The sequence below is a fragment of the Macrotis lagotis genome, chromosome 1 (assembly GCF_037893015.1).
Source record: "Macrotis lagotis isolate mMagLag1 chromosome 1, bilby.v1.9.chrom.fasta, whole genome shotgun sequence".
NCBI classification, from domain to species: domain Eukaryota; kingdom Metazoa; phylum Chordata; class Mammalia; order Peramelemorphia; family Peramelidae; genus Macrotis; species Macrotis lagotis.
Genome location: NC_133658.1, coordinates 137162014 through 137189931, shown reverse-complemented (window position 1 = coordinate 137189931; position 27918 = coordinate 137162014). Strand labels below are relative to the sequence as shown.

The 27918-nt window shown below is 36.8% G+C and overlaps 1 long non-coding RNA gene and 1 pseudogene across 1 annotated transcript in view; one reads left to right on the top strand and one right to left on the bottom strand.

Annotated features, from left to right (window-relative positions):
* LOC141514271 (uncharacterized) overlaps positions 1-27918 on the top strand; it is a 262329-nt gene that overhangs the window by 103226 nt on the left and 131185 nt on the right. The gene's annotated exons all lie outside the window — the stretch shown is intronic.
* Positions 19816-20976, bottom strand: LOC141514263 (RNA binding protein fox-1 homolog 2-like; annotated as a pseudogene).

Sequence of the window (27918 nt, the reverse complement as noted above, 5' to 3'; positions counted from 1 at the left end):
TCTATGAATGCTGTTTAATAGATTGTTTTAGGGTTGGAAAGGATCTCAGAGGTCGGGTAATTTAACCATCTCACTTTACAAAGGAAGAACCTGGGACTCAGAAAAGTTTAGCCTCTATCAAGATAAGAGGCAAAAACAACAATTTAAACTTTTTACTATTTGCTAGGCCTTGGTCTTATATGCAAAATTTCTCCAGAAATATGACTCCTCTGGAATTGAAGACCTAAGCTACAGATCATAAACCCCCCCAAAAAAACCCCAAAACAATTTGCTTGTATGGAATACACGGGATATTTTGAGGGAAAGTGGGGGGAGGGGGGAAGTGGGAGGTTCACTTATGATACTTCTAAAACTTCATAGGTCTAGAATTCCAGGAGGCACCATTTGCTTCAGTTACTTATGACATTAAGTGGAAGAAAAAACAGAACTGTGTTCTACAAAAAAGAAATTTAATTACAGCTTCAACAGCAACAAATGTCTAGTTTTTTTAAAAAAAAGTCAAGTAATTACTTTAATTGCTTTTCTTGCCACATTTTACAAACTTTTGTATTAGTGCTTTGCAGGCATTTACATTAGAAATGAGTACATTTGCTTATAGCTTCTGGCCCCTGATCTGCATTTGTTTACTGACCCAACAATGTTATGCAAAAATCATCCTACTTATTAATTCATATGCTTCTGTAAACATCTGGAAAGCTCTATGAAAGGTCCAATTTATAGCCTAATAGAATTCCTGTATGGCTATCTCCATGATTTTTTTCACCCCTTTATTTTGAAAGAATCACCACTGACCACTGGAGAAAATTCTTCTGTATTGTATGGTGTCATATTCTAGAATTAGTCCTAACATATGGCAAGATTGTGGAGATGCATTTTAAAATTTTTAAAGATTTTTTAATTTCTGGTTAATTAGTCATTTTATTACTAATGTCAGCATTTTAACAAAAGAAGTCTGTGGCACTCTTGAATGCCAAAGGCAATCATGGTAGTGGGCACATAGCTCATATGACCTTGAAAGATTTGTGTTTCTTATGTATGGTGGCAATCTACTCTGATTGACTAACAATTAATGAGAGAAAGACTATTGCAAGGAGGAACTAAGGCTATTCTAATGAACTTGATTGCATCATTTACTTCTAGGTTATGTCCAAACTTGAATCTATTCAAAGAATTTATTTCCCACCCAAGACTGAACAGAAGGGAGTTTCACCTTAGATTAGAAATCTCATTTAATTGAGTGGAATAGCAATACCTAGAAAGAGGAAAACTTCAATCCTGTCTTCCACTAGTGGTGTCCTTGAGAGATTGAACAAGAGGATTGAAAACAGGAAAAAAAAGGCTTGAGTCTCCCCAATTTTAATAATTGACTTAATATGAGAGAGAAATAATTTCTTTTGGTGATTCCTTATATACAATGAGAATTCAGTCAATACTGTAAGATGATGGGTTTGAAATAATTTCATTTTTAGTCAGACAATTTGAGTCTTAAAATCAATATATCTGAAGTCCTCCACTGACCTCTTGACTTGCACATCAATAATGATGTAGTAGAGATTCCTTTTTTTCTTTATGATATGCCAAAGAAGCATAAGAGTTTCACCTCCTATATAGGTGTAAATACTTCAAAGATTGGTCTGGCCAAGAAATAGGTGTCCATTATGTTAGAATACCTAACTAGCTGAGACATGTTTCATTATAATACAGTTGGTAATTAGGCTTCAGTTAGAAAAATTCACAGAAAGGAAATGGCCGGCTTATTAGGCAGCTTGGTATAAGTGGAGGGTGGGAAGGAAACTATGAACTTAGAGTTAGAAAGATCTGCATTCAAATCCCACCTCAGACATTAACTAGCTTCAAGTGACAACCTGTCTGTGCTTCTTATTCCTTATCTACAAAAGAAGGGTGCTGGATTTGAGGGCTTCTAGCATCTATTCCAGTTCTAAACCCATAAGCAGTAGGAGCAGAAGAAATCCTCACAGTCAGGATAATTGAAAGTTTTGAAGTATCCCACTGATCAAACTTCTTTCAGTGCTGCAAACTTAATGAACACTTAAATCCTAAGGGAGACATTCCAGCAAGTTGTGGAATGAACATTAGGCTGATTCAGGGGACTTGAGTTCCAGTCCTGATTCAACCCCTAACAAATGGTTTGGTTTCAGGCAAGTCATTCACCCTCTCTGAGTTTTCTGTTTGCCAGCTGTTAAATGAAGATAGTTATAACTCTTGCTGGGCTGATTCAGCCATCTTCCTAAAGGAACAGACATCTACTCCATAACTTTCAGTCAATTGTTTCAATATTCTAATTATTAGAAGGAATCAAATAGTTATTAGGCATAAGGATCCAGAGGAGAGTATGCTGGGCCTAGGGTTAAGAAGGCATGTTTAGAGTCAATCTAACCTCTTGGAGGCTGTTTTCCCATCTGTATAATTGGAAGGGGGAAAAAATAGCTTATAGCAGCTTGGAAAGCTTCCTTTTAGGAAAAAAATTCCTCCCTGCTACACAGTGCCTAAAATTACCTTAGAAGAGGAAAAAAAGACCTTGATTTCATACTTATTAATCAGTCTCAGGGTTGAGGTGAGCCTCCAATGAGTGAATTAACATGTAAACCATTTGCAAACTTGACAATGCAAATGATAGTCATGCAATCTTATGAGTTAGCTGCTTCATTCAGGACAAGGAAAACCAAATTCTCCTAGAGGGTAGCAAGCAGAGGAATAATCTATAGTTATGAGTTTAGATGTACATTAAAAAGTATCTGTTTTCTGAAATTTAAGATTGTTGCTATGAGATCTCCTCAGCTATCTGGATAGAGTTGAGTTCAACCAAGACCATCCTGAGGCACTGCTAGTAAGTAGGATGAAATAGCCTGAACTTATATCTGAACTAAAATTATATCCAGTGACCTCATATGGTCTCCCTATACATGGAAAACTGGCCTAAGAAAAATACATTTTTGTTATTTTTTCCATCATATTTTCCATACATATTGTATTGTGTATATTTATATGTATGCTTTCTCTCTGTTCATATATTTAGTTGTTTCTTTTTCCATCATATAGATGCATGTGTATATGTACATAAGTAGGTATTTATGTGTGTGTATATATACACATACATATGTATGTCTTATATGTGTTTATGTGTCTCTCTATATATAAAATATCCTCTTTATATAGATATATCTGTTACTTCCCCATCACATATCTATATATTTATATACATGTATGTGTATGTATATTGTTTATGTATTTGTATACATATGTATAAGTTATAAGCATATATACAATATGTGTATGTGTGATCATCATATTATACATACATATATATGTATTTACTGTAAAATAGAACAAAGACTAATTAATAAGTATGAAATCAAGTATTTTTCCCTTCTAAAGTAATTTTAGGCACTGTTTAGCAGGGAGGAATTTTTTCCTAAAAGAAACATCTCTCAGAACATCTCTCAGAAATTTTACTACAGAAATGAAAGCCTTCTCTTTGTCAAACCCAGAAAATAATATAGGGCATAAGATTAAAAGATTTAACAAATAGTCCAAAACTATCATTATACATATGAGGAAGCAAAGTTCCTGCATGATGCCCAAGATCACATTGCCAGTAAGTAGAAGACCTGGACTTAGAACTCAGGACTTGTTAATTCAAGTTCTTTCTTCCTTTCCTATTCCCGAAGGATACTAGCTTCAGTGAGCCTAAACTGATCAGGGTTTTACAAGCAAAAAAATATCTCCTTCGAAGCCAATTTAATAGGTCTGAGATACTCTCTTGTTACTATGGTTTAAATCCCCAGTTTTGCTTTGTACCATGAAGCTTCACATTTCTAAAGCAAAGAAAAACATCATAGTCTCTGAAGGATGGTCAGCCTTTCACATATAACTTTTATCAACCCATGTATCAGGAAGTTCAATAGCACAAATAGTTCAGGTACTCTTTGAGGAATTTCTATTACTCACATGCTTACATTCAGAAAACCTGGGGAAATCTCTAAAAGGTATATCATACAGTGTATTGGAACTAAGTCACTACTTTGCCAAGAGGTAAGATTAGGAAGTTTGACTAGAAAACATCTAAGCTTTTCTCTCTCTCTCTCTCTCTCTCTCTCTCTCTCTCTCTCTCTCTCTCTCTGACAATTTTATCATTATTCAAGGAATTAAAGAAGAAAATTGTAGTGAAAAACATGAAAAAAAACTGGAAACCTTTGAATGAATAACCATAACCATAAATCCCACAGTCTCACACAGGAGTTTCTCTTGTTTTTGTTGTTGTTGCTGCCACCAAATCTCAGGCTGCTGTTTGCTAGCAGCATTGCCCACCATTTTAATTGTTCTTCTGGAGTCATAATTAGCTATGACCTTGGACAATCACTTAATTTATCTGAATTTCTGTTTCCTTATCTGTAAAATTGACAGGAGAGACTAGAAAACCTTAGATTCTTCCCAACTCTAAATCCATTATAAAAACAGCTGGACTGGATCAAGTATACATAATGGAAATCTATAATGGAGGCAATAGTGTTTTGAATGTGTTTAGGGAGTGAATCTCAAGATTTATAAAAAACATAAAGTACTGAGTAATTGGGATAGCATTTCTGACAGCATTTCTACTGGAAAAAAGCAATTGAAGAATATTAATAACTACTGGTCCATATGCTTTCTTTCTCAATTCAATGAAGTTTTTATGAGAATGTTTGACACACAAATTTAGAGTATCCTTGATGAAAATATGAGAAGTTATTAGGAAATCTGACTGGAAAATCACAGAGAATATAAAAGCATATTCTATTTATTATTTCTTGATTATTTTTTAAAAGCTCAGAACCAGCACAATACAAGCAGGGTTTTAACCAGACATGCTGCCATCTGTGGGAGGGGTGTGGCTTCTTTTGCACAGTGTCCACCACACATGAACCTCAAATGACATCCTTTGGAGGTACTAGATAAAACTGAAGATTGTCACCATCCTCAGGGCATTTTCTAGTACTATGCTGACAATGACAACATTTGTGGATTCAAAGACCAGGAATCCAGGAATGATAAAACTCTCCCATTAAATAATCCTATACCTGAAGTGACACTTTACTATGAGCTGGCATGCCACCTCACCCAAATGATTTTTCTGCAAGCACAATTTCAGCTACTTATGACTCCATGAAAATAAAACAAAAAAAGACAAAAATATGATAACATAATTCAGCTCTGAATGGTTTTCCCTTTTACAAGATATCTGCAGTTCATTTTTTAACATCATACAAGATGCCTTAATTTAACTACAGAGTTTACTTTGTTTGATGAATCCATAACACTCAATATCAGGGCAAAGGGCATTATCCTTGCAGAACATGTTAGATGGTGGATAGATCAAATAAAACATTAATTCTTGCTTACTTATGAATTTGAGGTAGATTCTCACCTTGTACTACTACAAACCCTCAAAAAATTCAATATAATAATTCACACAAGAAAATCCAAATGAAAAAACAATATTGTTTAGCTGGTGATCTACTGTTTATTGAACAACTCACATTGAGTCAGTCCATTAGAACAACTAACTCTGACATCAGTGTCTGATGATGGACAATAGAATGGGCTCAGAATTGGAAAAGTCAAAAGAAAGGAGACCGGACAGCATTTCAGAAATTGTGCAGAAACTTCAATGATCTCAATCTGCTTTCTGAAAAAACAAAAAAATAGGGCATCTTAACATAAATATTATATGTTAATGCTATAAGATTGTGATTCATGCACTATGATCTATAAAGAAGTAAAATTTTGTGTGGCCCAGAGCTAAACAATATTATCAATGAAAGCATTCTTGACAGATGTCATATGTAATTGGGATCATACTCTACTTACCCCTCCTCACCCTGAAAATGGATAATTCTTAAGAGTTGTGCCAATCATATGTTAAGATTAATTAACAACAGAAAGACAGCCTGACTTGTGGCATAATACCATATAATGTTAAAAAGACACAAAGGAAGTTCTTAAGCATATTAGGCACACACTCTATAAAGGATTTATGAGAGAAGATAGATAAAAGTCTCACCAAATGAAAAAGAGTATGGATTAATTTCAGTTTCCAGCACTGGAGGGAAGGGATACACAGATGCAGAGAAAGGGATAGCTACAGACATCAAGACAGAAATAGAGGTAAAAACAGAGATGGAAGTGGAGATTGAGCTAGGGTGGAGATGGTGACAGATAAAGAGAGATGGAGATAGAAACATAGTTAAAGAGCTAGTGCTAGAGATGGTGATGGAGATGGAAATGGAGATGGAGTTAAAGCAGGAGATGGAAATAGAGACAGAGACACAGAGATAGAGCAGAGATGGAGATGGAGATAAAATAGATAAAGAGACAGTGATAGTGACATATCTACATAGATTAGAGATAGAGATGGAATTGGTGTAGGAGATAAATAATGATGTTTGTCCTTCATTCTTGAAGAAGACCATGACTTCAGGGGAAGTGATGCCAAGTACATGAATTGTACATGAGTCAAGAGTTCGAATTCAGCCTCAGACACTTGACAAGCATTTAAGTTTAAGTGGTGCAGTGGAGTGAGCACTGGTCTTGGAGTCAAATGGAGATGGAAACAGAGACATAGAGACAGATACAGAGATGAATGGAGGCATAGATACAGAGAAATATCAAAAGGGGAAGGAAGGAAGGAAGGAAGGAAGGAAGGAAGGAAGGAAGGAAGGAAGGAAGGAAGGAAGGAAGGAAGGAAGGAAGGAAGGAAGGAAGGAAGGAAGGAAGGAAATTAAGGGAAATGGGAATCAGTTCCTGAAACACTTGAAACACACAGATAGACACATTAGGCAGACATTGTAAAATTACATTTATAACAATGAAAAGTGAGTAACACTCTCTGGCAACTAATAAAAAAGGCTGAATATTATTACTAAACTAAATATTCTGCTGACCAGGGCTGTAAGGTTAATAAGATATTGCAATATTCAGGAGATCTTTGAATCCTGCTAGAAATTTAATCTACCCCCTGCTCCATATAACCATTTCTATAACACCAATAAGTACTCCTGTAAATGGCCTTGCCACTGACTCTAATGACAAAATGTCAACTTTCTTCTGATAGCCTAAGATAAGAATATCCCTTTTATTCTGGCTTCTGCAAAGCAGAGAACTAAGGATGAAGGAGGAGGGGAGAAGAAACAAATCAACACCCTAACTAAAGACATGAAGTATTCTGCTGTCTGCCTATCAAAAGTATTGCCTCTTTAATGTAGAAAGTTGTTCTTGTCTTGTCTTGTGGTGGGTCATGGAATGCCAACTGTCCCTCCTCCTCTGCTATTGGGGGGGGGGCAGGGAGAGATGTGTTTATTAAGTGCCACATACTAGCTCTCTGAAGTGTGTTGCAGCCAATCAATATGCCAGAAAGCTCTGTAAAATAGGCAATAGCCATCACAGCATGTCCAATTTCTCTGCTTTTTCACTTTAACATCTGTTAAAGGTCAGTGACTATATTTATCACCGCCAAATGTACATGGATATTGGAAGGATATCTTTGTGAGCACATTGTTTTGAAACAGGGTGGAAAAAAATCTTCCTGCCTTCTGAAATACCCATTACTCTAAAGCACATTATACTTTTATAAACTAGCTTTCATCAGAGGATTTTCAAAGTGCTTAAGCAACTTTAATTAAGTCACTTCAGTATCTCTCATAGGTGGATCAATATGACTCATAATACTTTTTGTCCCTCTACAGGTTGGGGGCAATGAAGTCCAGGCCCCTTTCCTGGCATTTGATCACTCCCTACTTGAAATCTGGAAGATTCTTCCTTTATAGATTTCAATGTGATGGAGATGGAATTTTTCCCAGCAGTTTAATTTCATTTTTGTTGCTGTTGTTTTTTGAGGTAAAATTCAGAAAGAAAGATAAAGAGTTTCTGTCCCCAAATGGGATCATAAGAAATATAATCTGGGGCAAACAACATTTTAAAAATATGGAAAAAGAAACAAAACATTACAAAAGAAAGCAGGCTTCTATTATACACAATAAGAAGACACTAAAGATTTCTTTTTGGAATACAAAAAAGAAAAAAAAGTAGTCCTACTGCATGTCCTAAATATCTCAACAACTCTAAATTCTCAAGAAAATTCTTCAACTCAAAAGTGTCACCAAATGAACTAAAGAATTTTTCTCTGTGTCTCTGTGGTGTGAGATACAGTAGCCTTCACTTTTTCCTTTGTTCCCTTTGTGGGATAATTGTATTTCTGAGTCTCTTCTGATTGAAGAGCAGCATCCTTGCTTCTCTGAAATGTATAATTGTCCATCAGGGAAAGACAAGGTTTCTGCTACAGCCATTGAATGCTAGGTTATTGTCATCATGACAGGACTGTGGGAAAAGGCTCCCATGCCCTCTCAGAGGTGGCACCATGGGGACCCAGAAATACATCATCAAGTCGGGGAGACAAAGCCAGTTAATGACTCCCATTTCACCACCTGGGGGCTTCTGTTTGTGTGAAACAAATTGCTATAATAATAGCTCCACTTCTGCCACCTTCTGAGGTTCACCTTGGAAACGGATTTAGGTTCTGAAAATGGATGTTTTTTCATGTGTTGTTTTTCTCTGTAACATGAAAGCTTGAGTGCCTGCCCCTCTCCTTGAAAGGTTTCTGTAGATGCGAACTCCTACATGATTTCTGGTTTGTGGAAATTCTGAGCTTAAGCATTTCTCCTACCTAACTGTAACTGGGTCCATGTCTAATGAATGGGTTTGCTCCTGACTCTGGATTTTTCTCAGCCCTCCCCCCAGCTGCCTTCTCATCTTAGAGATAACCCTAGCTGGGACTGGACCCTTCTGCCTGTTGGATCAGTACTACCAATTGAGAACATGTTTAAGCCTACCTTGGCTCATTTTTCTCCAGGTTCTCTTCCTGAACTGCCCAGACTTTTCCACTCTGCTCCTTTTTGTAAGTGTGACCTCTCTGACACATAGTGAGTGGTTTATAAATACTTTATATATAAAGACCTAAGGAAAGAGAGCTTTTTCTCCCTTGCTATATTTCTCACAAGAGCAGGATGATGTGAGAGTTATCAACTCTTTTTCTTTTGATCACCGGAGGGCAGAAATGTTGAAGAGACTGCCTGCAATAGTCCTGAGTGCTGCAGAATCAGATTAATGTGCAACTGGGAAATGTTCCATAAAATAAATACAAATGCGATAGAACATAGATAATACTAATATGTGGTTCTCCAAGTCAGTATGTGGCAACCTTATGTAAGATTTAGTGATCCTAGTTTCAATTTAAGTTTGATGCCACTCATTCATTGCTGAAGTCAATCAATAGGTCTTCCTTTCAGTCCTGTTACTTCCTCCTACAATTCTCAAGGTCTTTCCATCAAGCCCGTGTCTAAACCTTTCATTGTACTGGCACTACCATCCTACCTTATTATGTAATTTAGATATCCTTTGGGATTCCCCTTCCCCTCCATCCCCCCTCCAAAACAAAAAACCTGCCACCATTATAGTTTTATGATATGTAGACCTCTTCATCCATTCTGAAACTTCCTTTTATGTGCTGTCTCTCCTAATTAGAGTTTAAATTCCTTCAGAGCATGACCTTTCTTAGTTTTTCTATTTGCATCTCTAGAGCATAGCATGTTGTGTGGCCCCTAATAAGGTCTTAATAAATGTTCATTCATCCAATCACTGTTCACCCTCCAGTGTCAAGCACAGTGACTTGTACACACTAAAAACTTGGCTAATATTTCTTGGGCAACTGAATGAATTAAAATATTGTGTAAGAATTCAACAAGATTAGGGGTGGCTAGGTGGCGTAGTGGATAAAGCACAGACCCTGGAGTCAGGAATACCTGGGTTCAAATCCATTCTCAGATATTTAATAATTACCTAGCTGTGTGGCCTTGGGCAAGCCACTTAACCCTGTTTGCCTTGCAAAAACCTAAAAAAAAAAGAATTCAACAAGATTAATCAATTTCCAAGAATTTTCTCTCTGTTCTCATTCATCTTTTCCTTAAATACAATTCAATTTGAAAAACTAATTTATTAAGCACTTATTTTATATATATATATATATGTATATATATATAAAACATTATAGTAAGAACTGAGAAAGATATAAAAATTTGATAAGAAATAACTCTAATCCTGAAGAAGCTTAAAACAGATATAATCTATATGTAGATAATTTGTAGAACAAATTATATAACTTCTCTGGGCCTCACTATCTTTATCCTTAAAAAATAAGTTACATTTCAAGCTGAAAACCCAGGATCTTCTGAACTGTAATTTAAAAGAAACTGACTAGGTCAATCCTTTCACCTCCTGACCTTCCATCTCCTGAAATCAAAAATAAATGTTTGTTCATATGTCAGGTTATTCAAGGTGTTCAAAGGGACAGAAGGAAATATAAGATATAGTTCATTTTTAAGAGCAATTTCAGTTCAATTAGGCAACAAAAATATGCATTAAAAGAGGTTATTAGGTAGAATGTGCTAATTCAAAATAATAGATAGATTTTTAACATAGAATTCCAAAAGTGGAAGAGTTCACTCACTATTGGGCTGGGCTGAACTGGGAGAGCTTCCAAGAATAGGTGGGATTTAAACAGGGTTTTTAAAGACAAATTGGGGGAATATTTTTTAGGAGGTAGTGAAATATTCATAACTCAGAGTCTAAAGTGGAAAGAGTCTAGACATCTACTTCTTGGAGATACAGGAAAAAATCCTTCTCAGATTGAATTATAACCTCTAAGATCCATTCCAATTCAGGAATTCTTGGATTCACTGAGACTGGTAGATACTATGATTCTATGCCTTATGTTTATTTTCTCTGTCGTAATTTAGAGAAATAAGCCAGGTAGCAATAATTCTTGTTCTGTAAGGTGACTCATAATGATCAGATTCAGATTCCTCAACATCAAAATCATCAAAGCAATAATCAGAATAATCAGAATAAACTATAATGCAGATCTTGAGGGAACAACTCAATGAAGGGTATACATATCTATCGCATCTCCAACCCTTTGCAGAAAGCATCCACTGTAACTCCTGGGTGACTGTCCAGAAGGAAATTGGCTATGCCCACTATCTCATTTCACTAAGGCCACTAAGGAGTCATAAAATGTAGGCAAACTTTGGACATAATCAAGACTGGTCATATTCATACTGGTGACCCTGGGCTGGAAGGCACTAGTTACATCAACCGTCTCTCCTCCCTCCCCACTTTGGTTATAAGATTCCCTGCCTATGGATTATTTAAACCCTGCAGCTGTTGCATTAAAAATGCTTTAGCTGCTCTAAAAATAATTTTGGTCTTATCCCTTCACAAAATAATTATCAGTTATGGCACTGAGAGGTTTTAATTTTTTAAATAAAAAATACAGTTCTCAAAAAAAGGTATATGAATATAGAATTAATGGCTGTATCTGCTTCAAATCACCAAGGGACTTCACTTTATTTCTGTGTCACAGTAGAAAGTGCTTCATCAGGAAGAATTCATGTGGAGAGCCAACCATGTCCTACTTATTTTCTATTTAATATGCTTGAGACGTTTAATTATTTTGTGATTAATTCATTTACCATTAAACTGGCCAAGGACTTTAACATGTTCAGCATTGCCCAACTTACAAGTATCATAAATCCCTGCAACCAACAGGAAGGGTTTGACACCCTATGGAAATGCTCACAGTGTTCTGTTAAGTCTGGGGCTCTCTCAAACATGCCCCTAGAGAGACAAGGAATGGTCTAATCTCATTGTCAGAAATAAAGTAGTGCAGCCTTGACTGAATCTAAATTAGAATTACAATGTCATATGGCAGCTGAGGGGTAAAGTCGGGAACTTGTCTGCAGAGGTACAAACAGATATATAACAATCCTACTCACCTCCATCAACTCCCATACAGTTATATTTGCAATGATGGGTCCATCATACCCCTAAAAAATGGTATTTGAGAGTGAAGACCCTGGACCACCCCTAGACCTTGACTGATCTCTTTCCAGTTTGCTGGAGGCAATTATTCTTGTAGTACTAAATCTAAATGAGCCTGTAAGGTTGAAGTCAGATTATATCCACAGGGAACACTAATAGACCTCCCTCACCCTTAAATGACCTGCTCACCTAAATGCTACCTCAGTTGTATGATATGGAAACACACTTATTCTGAAATCTCTGGGTGGTACTATAGATGAATTCTCTTGAGTCCTGTGATACAATAATAAATGTTCCTAATATTATGGAAGGACCATAGAGAAGTAGGGAAGACCTTGAAGACTACCTATTCCAACTACCTAATTATATTAATGGCTTCATTTGCTGAGTTACAGAGGTTAGAAATGATATGCCCAAGTTCACACTGACACTAAGAAACAGAGCTGCAATTTGAATTCAGCCCCTGTAAAACCAAAATCAGTTCTCTTTCCACTCTACAATTAGGCCTTATCAGATGACAGCCATACCTTTAGATCTCATACATCATGGTGTTCTTTCTATTTTAGTGATATGGTATCTCTACAGTGCTGAGCTACCAGTGATAAGCTAAAATACATCTAATGGAGGACGATCAGCATGGCAAAGAGATAAAGAATAAAAAACTAAGAAACTGCAGGTGATGATTCTTAAACTACCTAAATATATTAAGGAGACATAAATGAAAGGAATAATTAATTTTGTCCCAAAGGACCTAGATTCAAATACTAACTCTACTACCTACTAGAAGTATTATTCTAAGCAAAATACTTATCTTCTCTGAGTCCTAGTTTTGTAGTCTCTAAAATGAAAAGATTGAACAAGATGACCACTAATACCCTCTTCAACTCAGCATCTATGACTATAATCCTTTGACAAAATTATTCAAAGTCATGTGTTGAAGAACAATTATGAAAAGAAGCATTAAACTTTTTCTTCCTTTATTTTAGGCAGAAAAATAAGAAAAATGGAAGTAATAGTGAAACAGATTTTGAATTAACCTAAAGGAAAATTTCCTAAAAATGCTAACTTCAGAATTTGATGAGCTATCTCAGTATGCAATGAATTCTCTATCATCATCGGTCTTCTAGCAGAGGCTGGATGATCACTTAGAATGTTGTAGAAGCAATTCATACCTAATTTAATTTTATTCAACAAATATTTATTAGGCATATACTTTATGTATGATCCTACATGGAATTCTGGAAATAAGGTAATGTTTATTAAGTTATTTTTCTTTTACATATGAAGCAATTTGGTGTCAAAAGGGCCAGAAAATTGCTTCACTATAAAGAAAAAATAATTAAATCAACTATGAATAAATGTAAAGTATTGTGTTTTTTAGATAATTGTTTGGTGTCTGAAATGGGGAGGAAAAGAATTTTAGTTAAATAAAAATGCTAAAAATATTCTGTGTGTAAAGAAACACAATTTGTAGATCGCCTATTAGAAGTTTGACTGGTAAGAGACAGAAAATGAATAGTGACATAAATGCTTATATCACTTTGAAAAGTTATAAAGAGATACCATTTTCATGTACCAACAGTTTGATGGTTTTGAAGAGCAGAGATGGAAATTTTATTTATTAAGAAATTTTGAAAATTTGAGTATAAAGAAACCATTTTCAGAGGCACAGTATAAGAGAATAAATCTATGAAGATTATGTAATGACTTCAACCATAGAACATTGTTGTGCCTTGACTCATCATGTGGTAGATAAATCCCCTTACCAAAGTTTACCTCTGGCACTTTGAGAAATATTGATCAAACTAATTGATAGTCATCCTTCACCCTTCCATGCTTCACCCTTCTAGGGGACTAAAACTTTTAGAATGAGTTCAGATTGGAGAATGAATCTATCTGGAGTGTGAGTCTACCAAGGATCAACATCATATATCCAAAGAATATCTTATGAAGAGATTTTTTGTATAAAGTCTCAAGGCCTCAAGATCTGGAGTTGAGGAATGCTACAAAACTTCCAGTCCACATTAGATCTAGCAGTGGAGGGTGGTAGAACCAAAGAAGGATTGCCAGCTATCTCTTGCTTTACAGAAAAGAACTATTTTTGAGGTGTGTCAGGTTCCCAGGTAGTGACGGTTATAGAAACAAAGTATTATCCCTCATTCTGTGTTTTGAAATCTCTAAGCCTCCCAATATCTTGAAGATGTGAAGAAAATAAAAAAGAGGATGTTAGGTGAATCACCTCATGATTGATTATAGGTTTGCCTTCAGAAAAAATAAGGACCTGTTTATATGATTTTGGTTAGATTCAGAAACTTTCTAGAATCCAGAAGCTTATTCCTAATATGTGTGATTATTAACTCATAACCAGACTTAATGTAAAACAATGATCACTGGAACTATTAAGTTTGAAATTGGCCTGAATTTCTGACAACTCCTGAATCTCCTGAGTTAGTCTTCCATTTCTAATGTTGGAGATACAGTAAACAAGGATAAAATTCTCTCAAGTCATTGTGCTCCCTGCTTTGTACATTGAGGTTCTATGGCTTTGTGGCATGAGATAACTAATAGTAAATTACTAATGTGTATGAATCTTTAATTAGTGTAATCTCAATGTTTATATCAACCAATCAACAAGGACCTATTAAGCACTGCAATAAATGAATTGAGAAAGATTGTGAAGAGACATTTTAAAGGAAAGAAAGAAAAGGTAAGAGCCTTTGATTGGAATCTGCATTTGGGAAAGATGAGATGTGCTAGCCATTCCCAAATTGGCAAATGGTGAAAGGATATGCAAAGTCAATTTACATATGATAAAATCAAAACTATCCATAGTCATATGAAAAATTTCTCTAAACCATTGCTGATTAGAGAAATGCATATTAAAACAGTTCTGAGGTACCCTCTCACACCTCTCAGATTGGCCAATATGACCAGAAAGGAAAATGTTCAATGTTGGAAGGGATGTGGGAAATCTGGGACACTAATATATTGTTGGTGGAGCTGTGAATTCTTCCAAACTTTCTGGAGAGCAATCTGGAGTTAAGCCCAAAGGGCAATAAAAATGTGCATACCCTTTCATCCAGCAATAGCTCTATTGAGTCTATACCCTAAAGAGATCATGAACAAGAGTAAAAAAAAATCACTTGTACAAAAATATTCATAGAAGCCCTGTTTGTGATAGCAAAGAATTGGAAATTGAGTGAATATCCATCATTTGGGGAATAGCTGAGCAAATTTGGTATATGTATTTTATGGAACACTATTGTTCTATTAGAAACCAGGAGGGATGAGAATTCAGGGAAGCCTGGAAAGACTTGCATGATGTTGAATGAGAGGAGCAGAGCCAGAAGAACAGTGTACACCCTAATGGCAACATAGGGATAATGATCAACCTTAAAAGATTTGCTCATTTCATCAATATAGTAATCAGGGACAATTTCAGAGTACCTGTGATGGAGAATACCATGTATATCCAGAGAAAGAACTGTGGAATTTAAACAAAGACCAAAGTTTATTACCTTCAATTTAAATTAAAAAAAAGAAATGTCTTATGTACTACACAATTTTGCTATCTCTAATACTTCATTTTCTCCTCAAGAATAGGATTTCTCTCTCAACACATTTAATTTTGATGTTTGTATAGCATGGGAACAATGTAAAGATTATCAGACTGCCTTCTGTAGGGGGGAAGGGAGGATGGGAGAAAAAGGGTAAAATTCAAAACCTTAAAAAACGATAGGTTAAAAACTACTATTGTATATAATTGGAAAAAATAAAATATTTTTTAAAAAATTAAAAAAAGAAATATGAGCTGAGTAGGGGAAATGAATGTGATTATATGAACCCAGGAATACTTCTCAATCAACATCTTCTTTGTAAAAAAGAGAAATGGGAGTGCAGAAAGGGGAAGTTATAAGCATATACAATGGAGAGATGAGTAGCTAGGGGTGCAGCTAATCTGAATTCATGTTTGCCTCAACCTTGTGTGACCCCGGGCAAGTCACAAAATCTTATTTGCCTCAGTTTTCTTATCTGTACAATGAGCTAGGAAAAGAAATGGCAAATTATTCCAGTCTCTTTGCCAAGAAAAACCCAAGTGGGAACAGACTCAGATATGCCTGCAACTACTTAACAATAAGAAGGGAGGGAAATACATAATTAATAGTCATAATTGTGGATATAAATGGAATGAACTCACATAAAAAGGAAGTGGATAGTTGAATGACTTGAAAAGTAAACATACAGCATAAATATTTAAAAAATATTCTTCACAAAATAAAATGCTAAAGCAAAATCTATTGCATTTCATCTGAACTCAGAAAAGCAAGAATAAAATCTTCATTTCAAATAAGACAATAGCAAAACTAGTTTCCATAAAGAAATTCTTACTATTAAAGAGTTTGGCACCTGCCAATGCCATCTTTCCTCTCTCATCTCTTTGCTTTTGTATCTGATGTCCACCAAACCTGGAAAGCATTCCCTCTTTTACTGTGCCTCAAAGACTTTTTTTTTCTTTCTTTTAAAATATCTCTGAAGCCTTCTGTAATCACCCTAAACAGAAGACTCTTGTCAACTCTGATACAAAATGACGAAAATGTCAGAGATTTTGCAATCATTACTAACTCCTAAAGTACCTAAGAGCTCCCATAGGTTAAGAGCAAAATCTTTCTTATTACATTGGGGGAAAAAAATTTTTAAAAATGTCAGGGTCCCCTCTAATAAGAGACCCAAAGCAGTGGGGCTAAACCTTGATTTATGTCTCTGTGGCTAGTCAAAGAGTTGAATAATGTAGTTTAGCAACAGTGATGAGGCACAACATCAACAGAGAGACACAGCAGCAACAGCAAACCATTTAGAGAAGGGCTTCATGTCTGGCTGTTAGTGCTTGTCCAATCTCAGCAACCATGACTTCTGTAATTTGGCTTCAGCAAAGTTTGTACAGAGCACAAAAGATTTTTGTTATACCAAGCTCAGGGCAACTTGCTTGGTAGAAAAAGAGAATGTCCAAAACGAAAGGGGTGGACTTAGATACTGATGATTTCCATCTAAAAAACTCCTTTGCATTTATTTTGGTAGTTTTTCAAAATATGTATATGTGTGTGTATAGAAATGGACAAAGAGCAGGAAGATAAGTGGAGCAGTGGATAGAGCACCAGTCCTGGAGTCTAGAGGACCTGAACTCAAATGAAGTCTCAGACAATTAATAATTCCCAAATGTCTAATCTTGGACTAGTCACTTAACCTCATTATCTTGCAAAAATTTTTAAAAATAAAAAGAAAGAAATGAATGAAGAGAAAGATTCATTGAGAGGATAGGACATGAAGTTAAAAAATCTGAGTTCAAACCTAGTTCAGACACTTCCTAGTTATGTGACATGGACAAGTCAATTAATCTCTATTTTCTTCAGGTTCCACAGCTGTAAAATGGAAACAATAATAGCACCTACTTCCCAGGGCTTTGGTGAGGTTCAAATATGATATTTTGCAAATACTTTTTGAAAAATGCAAATTTAATCAACTATGAGGTTTCACCCCACACTTATCAGATTGGCTAAGTTGACAAAAAGGTAAAAAATGATCAATGTTGGAGAAGTTATGGGAGGATTGCAACTTTAATGTATTGCTGGTGGAGCTGTGAACTGATCCAATCATTTTGGAGAACAATATGGAACTATGCCCAAAAAGTAATAAGCTGATCATCCCCTTTGATCTAGCAATAGCAATACTAGGCTTATATCTAGAAGAAATCATAAAAATGGGAAAAGTCCCATGTTCCAAAATATTAATCACAGCTCTTTTTGTAGCAGCAAAGAATTGGAAATTGAGGAGATGCCTATCAATTGGGAATAGTTAAACAAATTAAAGCCTACGGTATAATGAATAATATGGGATACTATTCTATAACAAAGCATAAATGAACAGACTCTAGAGAAGCATGGAATGTATTTCAGGACCTGATGCTGAGCGAAGGGAGCACAGTAGCAACAATTTTGTAAATTGATCAACCTTGATGGATGCAGCTCCTCTCAGTAGTTCAGAGAACAAGGACAATCTTATTAGATCTGCTGTGGATAATAAATGCTATCCCCATCTAGAGAAAGAAAAACAAACAAACAAAAAAAAACAAAACTCCCTTCAGAATCTGATGAACGCTGCATTCACTTTTTTAAAAAAATTTCTTATGTACTTTTTTCTCTTAATCCTAATTCCTCAAACCAAAAATGACTACTCTGTAAACATGTTTAAGACAAATATGTATGTACAATATTACCCTGACTATTCATTATATATATGCATATGGATTAAAAATATATGTATATGGAGGGGGTGGAGCCAAGATGGCAACAAGAGAGGATCATCTTTTAGGTGCTCTCTCATAAAATTTACAAACTAAGGACTCTAACTAAATTTTCGAGAGACAGAATCCACAGAGGGACCCAGTGAGGCAGTTCTCCTACTCAAGGTAACCTGGAAAAGAGCAGAAAGGTTCTGCTCCCCAGGGTTGGAGGGGTGGCCCACCAGAGTGAAAGAAAGAACTTCAGCCTCCCAGAGGCAGCCCTAGGGCACTGGAGGCTCACAGCTGTGGGGAGTGTTTCCTAAGCTACACCCCAGGGAGCACCTAGCACAACTTGGGGGAACAGCAGGGGACCTCTGCCAGAGCAAGCAACATGAAGCCCAGCCCTCAGAGCACACAGTGAGCAGCATGGCCACCACAGCACAGATCCAGGAAACAGAAGCAGGCAGAGCTGGTAAGCAGGAGCCCCCAAGACATGAGCCCATTGAACCTAGGGAGGGGAGTGAAGAGAGACTGCCAAGCTCTATCCTTTGCCCCTGGAACACATTCAGATCCTGATCTCAGTTGAGGCTCCCCATAGAACAGCAGCTCCCCCCCCACCTCAGTCCTGTGGCAGAGCGGGGTGCTTATGGTCATTCACAGACCAGGAGGGAGGACAGAGCCTCACACACTGATATCCTTGTGGAAGTGCCCCAAAAGTTCAGGAAGCACCCCCAAAATAGGCTTAAGCTGGGAAAATGTATATGTATATGGAGGGGGCGGAGAAAGCAGACACAAAATAGGAACACCATTGAAAAATATTTTGCCTGTGAGCCCAAGAAGGATAAAAACACTCAGTCTGAAGATGAAGAAGCACAAACTCCTACATCTAAAAACTTGAAGAAAAACAGAAATTGGGCTAAGGCTATGACAGAGCTCAAAAAAGACTTTGAAAATCAAACGAAGGAGTTAGAAGAAAAACTGGGAAAAGAAATGAGAGAGATGCAGGAAAAACATGAAAATGAAGTCAGCAGCTTAGTCAAGGAAATCCAAAAAAATACTGAAGAAAATAACATGCTAAAAACCAGCTTAGGTCAAATGGATAAAAGAGTTCAAAAAGTTATTGAGGAGAAGAATGCTTTAAAAAGAAGAATTAGCCAGATGGAAAAAAGAGATAAGAAAGCTCTCTGAGGAAAACAAATCCTTCAGGCAAAGAATAGAACTCAGGGAGATTACTGAATTTATGAGAAATAAGGACTCAATACTTCAAAACCAAAAGAATGAAAAATTAGATGAAATGTGAAACATATCACTGAGAAAAACAACTGATATGGAAAACAGACTTAGGAAAGATAATTTAAAAATTATGGGAATACCTGAATGTCATGATCAGGAAAAGAGCCTTGACATCATTTTCTTTTTTTTTTTTGGAACAAAAGAATTAAAGGCAGAAATTTAAAGGAAAATACATATTCAAAGAACATAGTGAGGTATAAAAAATTTTTCTCTTTTTTTGTGGTTTTTTTGCGTGTTTTTGTTTTTGGTTTTTTGTTGTTGTTGTTGTTTTTCCTCTTCATCTTGCTATAGAGTTCCTCTAGGAGTAAATATTGCAATAGCCAAGCCTCATGAACGGGGGGCTGTCCCATCTGCAGGGGTCACGTCACTTCAGTAGGAGGCAAATCGGCTGTAGCCACCTCGGTATAAACTCGCCACAGCACCAACTCCGTAGCTAGCGGCAGGGGCAAGGGCATGGTATGGGGTCTCCTGTATAAACCCTGCCATAACTGTCGCTGTAAGTGGCTGCAGCAGCGGTAGCGGCTGTGGCTGCTGTCGTAGTAGCAGGTTGTGCATATCTGTAGGCTGCATATCCATCATAGAGGTCAGCACTGTAAAATCCGTCCTGGTAAACCACACCTGGGTAGACAGGGATGGCTGTGGGAGGTACCTCTCTGACTGCACCGTACACCATCCGCCCTCAGGCCCCTTAGGTGGGCTCCTCTGAATACGGCTGCTATGGTGGCTGCAGTGGGGTAAGGGAAGCCGGGAATGATGAGCGGAATGTAAGTGTTGATCCCCTCCCTTCCCTACAGGGGCACAGCTGCATCATTGCCTAGCATATAACTCTGGGCCATAGACGGCTCTAACCACAGGGCTCAGCTTCCAACCATTTGCATAGGGTGTGACCATCTTCTTATTGGTCATTATGTGTGCCGTTGCATTATTTACCTCGATTTTCCGGCCCTCTACCACGGTGCAGTGTAATTTCTCCCTGGCCCTGTCTGCATCAGCACTATTCTCGAAAGTTACAAACCCAAATCCCTTGGAGCCGGTTCCTTAAAGATTATTTCTACATCAAGGATTTTGCCAAACTGCCCAAACATCTGCCGGAGATCAGGGTCCCGGAATCAGAAGGGGATGCTGGAGACATGCAACCCTTTTGGGGTCGATTTACTCTCAGTATTCTCATTACTCTGTGTCTGTGACTGCTGTCCATCTGTCTGTGCCCCTCCTTCTGTCTGTGTCAGCGCTCCGTTCTGGGTGCTGACCGTGTTAGTAGTCTGCTCTCCGTGTGTCTGTGTACCTCCATAAAGGGTCAGGTTATGCTCACTGGTCTGGCCGGCGTAGTCCTGAGTGTGTGGCACCCCATACTCTGTGGGAATTCCATTCTGTGGAGGTGGTGGAAACAAGATGGTGGTAAATGGCTGAACCATGGCATCAGGAGTGGCTGTTGGCTCCTGGTTACCCTGAGTGACCATTTTCTTCTTCTCCATAAATCCAGTGGGTGGAGGCCCAGGCAGGCGGCCGGTGGGGCAGCGGGCAGGGGCTGCGTGGCTGCAGGGCTGGCCTCCCCCAGCACTCCGCAGGCTGGTCCCAAGGGCGCTCGCGTTGCGGCCTGCTCCCCTCGCTGTGGGCTAGGGCTCCCTCTCTCCTCCCTTCCTCTCCGGCAGGTGGGCCCCCTCCCAGCTCCCCTGGTGCCCTCCCATATTGCAGGCAGATGGCCCTGCAGGACCCTTGACATCATTTTCAAAGAATTACTACAGGAAAATTGCCCTGATATCCTAGAAGCAGAGGGCAAAATAGAAATGGAGAAAATCCACCAATCCCCCCGAGAAAGTGATCCCAAACCCCAAACCCCAGGAAAATTATAGCCAAGTTCCAGAACTCCCAAGTCAAAGAGAAAATATTACAAGCAGCCAGAAGGACACAATTCAAATACTGTGGAGCTGCAATCAGGGTGTCACAGGACTTAGTAGCAACTACATTAAAAGCTCCTAGAGCTTGGAACATAATAGAATGGAAGGAAAAAGAGCTTAGAATGCAACTGACAATCAACTACCCAGCAAAATTGAATGTCCTCTTCCCAGGAAAAAGATGGACTTTCAATGAACCAGGGAAATTTCAAATGTTCCTGTTGGAATGGCCAGAGCTGAACAGAAGGTTTGATCTTCAAATACAGGACTCAGGTGAAGCATAGGGATTGGAGGAGAAGGGGAAAATATGAGGGACTTAATGTGGATGAACAGCATGTATTCCTGTATAGAAAAATGACACTGACAATACTCATATGAACCATCTCAATTAACAGAGCAGGTAGAAGGAGATTTTATAGATGAAGCACAGGAGAAAGCTGAATTTGAAGATAAAATATGGTGTAAAAAAATGGAGTCAATAGAAAAAAGGGAAATGTAATGGGAGAAAAAAAAGGAGAGGGAGAATAGGTGAAGATATTTCATATAATAAGATTATTCTTTATTACAATGAGCTATTGCAATGATATGGAAGGGGGAAGGCAAGGGGGAATGAGAGAATCTTCACTCTCATCAGAGGTGTCTAGGAGAGGAAACAGCATATATATATATACACACACTCGATGGGGTATAGACATCTGGAGTAAGAAGGAGGGGGGGATGGTAGAAGGAGGGAATGTGAATAAAGGAAGAGAGGATGGACTATTGGGGGAGAGTGGTCAGATATAACACATTTTCTTTTTTACTTCTTTCAAGGGGCTGGGACTGGATGGCCTGTTCAGGACCATAGGGCCAGGTGGATGCTGGGCCTCAGGGGTGGTATGGGGGCTCAGGGCCTCTTGGCCCCAGGGCCAGGGATCTGTCTGCTGTGCCACTCAGATACTCTACAGCAGAGTCAGAGTGAAAGAAGAGAGAAAATATAGTACATGGTGGTGGAGAAATATGAAAGGAGGGAGTTGCAATCAGCAATGGCAACGGTGGAAAAATATGGAAGTCACTTTTATGATGGACTTATCATAAAGAATGTGATCCACCCATGACACAGTTAGTGGTGTTGGGGAAAAAAGTATATGCATATGGATGAATGTTGAAAAACTGTCATAGCATGTATGTGGAAAAATAAAATATCAATTAAAAAGCAAACACTTTTTAAACTTTAAAATGCTACACAAATTCTAAATTTTATGATAATTTATATATAATATATAAATAATATCAACATTATAGATATAGATTTAATATAAATACAGGCAGCTAGAGGGTATAATAGATAGAGTAATGTGCTGGACTTTGAATTAAGAATACCTGAATTCAAATACTCACTGGCTATTTTATGGAGGGCAAATCACCTAAACTCTCTATATCTCAGTTTCCTCAAATATAAAAAGAGGATAATCATGAGTTTGTAATGAGGGATGTGATGAGGATGAGATTCTTTACAAACTTTGAAGTCCTAATTATTATATCAGCAAATATACATTTGTTCCATTTTATGCTTGTATTTGCCAATATCCAATCTCATCAGACAATTATGGAAATAGGAGTGAACACCTCCTTCTAACCCCCCCTCATCAAAAATAATTTTTGAGAATGAATGGCAGAAAATCAGTCCAATTTTGGACAGTCTATAATTAGATATTGATGGAACATAAAGGTAGAGATGTGAGGTATAAATTGATGATATGGGCCTGGGGTTCAGGAGAAATAGAAGAGTAAAGCATAGATCTGTAAGTCACTTCCACAGTGATAATCACTGAACCCATGGAGGTTGATGAGATCACCATGAAAGATAAATCAAAAAAGAGAAGAGGTCTCAGGAGAGAACTATAAAGGAAACTCATGATTAGTAAGTGGGAGGTGAATACATGAAAATGAAAAATATCAGTCATAGAGATAGGAAGAAAACCTGGAAAGAGCAGGATTGTGTAATCCAAAGTAAGAGAAAAGAGTGTTTACTTGGTAAAGAGACCTTCAGCAACCTTGGAGAGTGTTTTTTTGGCAGGGTGGTAGGATAGTGAGAAGTGAGTGGTGGTGGTGTTAAGTAAGGGGAGACAGTGAGAACATATACACACATATATGTATGTATGTATACTGTATCATGCATGTGTATATGCATGTATATATATATATATATATACACAAACAGTAGAGAAAGATTGAAAAAATACAATATGATATCTGGTGAAGATGTTAAAAGCTGAGATTTTTTTCCTTTGTTTAGTTATTTTTTTTAGGATGTGAAAGACCAGTGAATGTTTGTAGGTAATGAAATAAGACAGTAAATAAAACACTGGACTAAGAGTTAGAATGACCTTGTTTCAGACATCTAATAGCTCTGTGAACTTGGACGAATCATTTAATATCTTTTTATCTCATTTTTCTCTCTTTATTTCTCATCAGTCTGAAATCCACCATCATGCTATAGAAAATTCTCCATTCTGTATGATCACTACTATATTGGAAATCACACCTAGGAAGGACCCTCAGTTACGGTGACCGCCCCCCCCAGACTAGATCTTTTCTCCCAGAATCTTCTATTAAGGAGGGTGGCCAAGTCAACTATTTCTTCATTTTTCGACACCCTGCTTCAATGTAAAGTACTCTATCCCCAACATGGGTATCTTCTCCCCCGCCCTTTCCAAATTCCTTTTATGTGATTTCATTATGTGATATACTAAGTGATATAGTTAGAATGTAAACTATTTGAGAGTAAGAATTGTCTTTCTTTTTGCTCATATTTAAAGTCCTAGCACTGTATTTGGTACATGCTAAAATATTAATTGAAGTTTTTTTTAGTAAAATAGGAATAATAATAGTATCTTTTCACAGATTTGTCATTAAGAACAAATGAGTTAATATATTTGTAAAAGGTTTTGCGAACCTTGATCTCTATATAAATGCTCACTATTATTGTGAGAGAATTAAAGAAAAAAAGAATGAAGATGAGAGACAGAAAATGATTGGATGCTCTAGATTCTGAAAGAGATGGATCAAAGGTACAAATACTTGAGGGACTAGCCAAATAGCCCTAGAAAAAAGAAAGTTACCTCATCCCTTCTTCCTGATATTTTGTTCCTCTGCATGCAAATTGACACTGTTTTCTGCCATGGTCAGCAATGTTTAAGAGAGGTACCCCTGTATATACAGGGACCTTAGTTATTTCTTTAGGCTAACAGTCAAGAACAAGTCTGAACTACTTAAGCTGGCATTCAATGCCCTCAACAATCTAGATTCATTTGTCTTTGATACTACTTCTCAATTTAATCACATTTTTAATGCTGGGTGGGAAATTCAACCTAGATTCAGATTCAGTCACTGCATTATAGTAGTTTAGTGACCATAAGCAGCAGTTAACTTCTAAGAAACTGACTCTCTTACTATATTTAAAATTGGGATAATAAAGTTTTCACTCTCTTTCTCATTAGATTCTTCCAAAAAAAATAACTTTGTAAACTTTGAAAGGACTACAAAAATATGAGCTACTATTTATTATTCTAAGTTTCTTGCCAGGTGATGATTTTTTTTTCTATAGCATCACATCACTTGTTCAAATGTTAGAAATTCAGGTTGTCCTTCAGGAACTATAATAGCCACACTGAAGAGATCAGTGATCTTTTAAGGCATTTAAATATTTCTATCAAGTGGTCCCTGGAGAAATTTCTCTAGTTTTGTTGTTTCTGTGAATTGCCCTGGGGCAATGACTTAACAAAGAAGCCTAGTGGAAAAATTCTGAGTTTCTGCCAACAGAGAGAAGTTACTCCTTCTCCTATGGGGTCCTGATGAATCCTTTGTGATAGGTGTGTGCCCAGAGCAATGCCACAAGGTCTTCCCCTTCAGAATTCTGGTTATTAAATAAGCAGCATTTGGACCCTTGAGATAAGTAGCTAGGGCTGCAGGTTGTGCAGAGCAAATACTATTTCAACAACAGTATTATACTGAATCAACTAAAGACTATCTGCCACTAACAACCCTTATTCGTGGCCTGGAGGAACCCATAGAAAAGTTTTGTCCCTTTTTTTATTATGTTTTCCTGGAAGTGAGAAGGTCAATGATACCCTATCCTCTACATATTTGTTACCAGCCTTGGGAGTAAATGCTTTGGAACCCATCTTCCTCTCTACAGCAAAGATCTTGAAGGGTAGGAATGACAAATGACTGTGAACCAGATTAAATATAATTGGGAAATATTTAGCAAAGTAAATAAAAAAATACAACAGAACATAAATAATGTTAATACATGGTTTTGAAGTCAATGTGGAGTTGTTAGGAATTATAATATATGACTGAGTGCCCTCATTTCTATTTGAATATGGCACAACTGATATGGGAGATTAGGCATTACACAAAAGAGGCATTTAACAATAATCATCTTCACTCAGAAAAATGTTTGGTTTTTTTCCCTTTTCATGTTTTTTAAACAATAAATTACCTTGATCACATAGCCCATGGCAAAGCCTATAGGTATTAAGGGAAGAAATAAATTACCCCAGTGATAGAGGAAGATAATAAAGCCAGACATAACTATAGTAAATTTCCATTTTTTACTATGAGAATAGGAAGAGATTGAAATCTGTTTCTGATTTGAACAAATAGTTCTCTAAGAAGAAATGAAATAATGAATGATTATTCTATATCACTAATAATAAGAAAAAATAAATCAAAAGAACTTTGGTTTCACATTATATTAAACAATTTGGCAATGAATAACAAAAGAATAAAAAAATATTGGAAGATCTGTGTAAGCATAGTTACCTAATACCCAGCTGGTAGAATTGTGAAATAATGTAAGCATTCTAAAAAGAAACTTTATTTTATGTGGGGGCAGAAGTTAGGATTAAATTGTCCACAGTTTGCCCCAGACAGTAAAGAAGGTGTCATCTATAACAAATATTCCAAATGTTCATAAGTATACTTTTAGTTATAATGAAAAATCAGAAATAAAGTAGCTACCTATCAATAGGGGAACTAGATAAGCACATCGTTGCATAGGAATGCAGAATAACATCATAGTATGAAGTAATGCATTGAAGAATTCAGGGAAGCATGGAAAGACTTATAGGGCTAGATTAAGAATGAAATATGCAAAATCAGGAAAACAATAGTTATTATAGATATAATCAATCAGTCAATCAATAAACATTCATTAAATTCCTATTAACAGCAGAAGCAATAAACCTCTATAAGTACCAGGAACTGCCCTAATTGAGGATACAAAAAGAGACAAAAATGCAATCCCTGCCCTCAAAGAGCTTCCAATATAATGGAAGAGACAATATATAAATAAATATAAACAGAGCAAGTTTTATATAGAATAAATAAGAAATATTTATCAGAGGGAAAACACTGAAATTAAGGGTCATCTAAAGAAGATTTCCTTTACATATAACAGTATATATGGTATAAAAATAGGAAATTGAAAATTGGATACTTATAATAACCAAACTTGAAGATTGGCAAGAACTAAGAAAACATATCTCTACTTTTTTAAACTGAAAAAATGAGGTATACTATATATGTGGGCCATTGCATATACTCACAGGCTTGTTTGACAAACTGGCTAGTTTTACTAAACTTTTCTTTGTTTTATTTTCATTTAAAATCTTTATTATATGAGATACTTGACAGCATAAGGGTTCAAGAAGATATATATATATATATATATATAGTAACATTAAATAAAATTATCATTAAAAAGGGCCTTCAGAGTTTCTTGTAAAAGCCACCAGGGTTTGGGGAACAAGTCTAGTATGAGCAGGGCTGAATACCCTCTAATGGTCAGAAGTAATCCTACAGACTAAGATATGTATAACCCACAAATATTCTTACCACCATGAAGAGGAATTGAATTGAGTGACTATCAGTGGTTAATTCAGATAGCATGTTAATTCAAACCCTTTGACTGAATTTTTGTCAATGTGACAATAGAAAAATCCAAACAATGCCAGAGGTATTTATTCACATAAACTCACATATGGAATTGTAGTCAATGTTAGTACTGTATTACTGTCATATTTGTGATAACTGGAAACTCTATTCCAGTCAAACTCCATAACTCATTATAACTACATATAACTGTTTTTTCTTTTTGCATTATGTTTTATCCTGGAATGCCCTCTCTTCTTTGCACTTTTCCAAATCATAGCCTCCTTTCAAAGTATTGCTCAAATCCCATTTCCCCACTAAAGTCTTCCCTACCAACAAGAGCCTAAAGCAATCCTCTCCCATTGCTGACTTTCTTTCTGTGTTCACAAAATAATCAATTATCCCTCTCCCCACCCCCACCCCCAATCCCAGAAACTACCTTAGAGAGATCTACTAGGCCAATCCTTTCCTTTTACAGGTTAGAAAAACTGAGGCCCAAAGAAGGTAATTGTGCTCAAGGTCTCATAGTTATTTAATGATAAAACAGTAGCTACCTCAATTCTCTTGAATCCTCTTTCAATGTTCTAAGATATTATCTCTGCC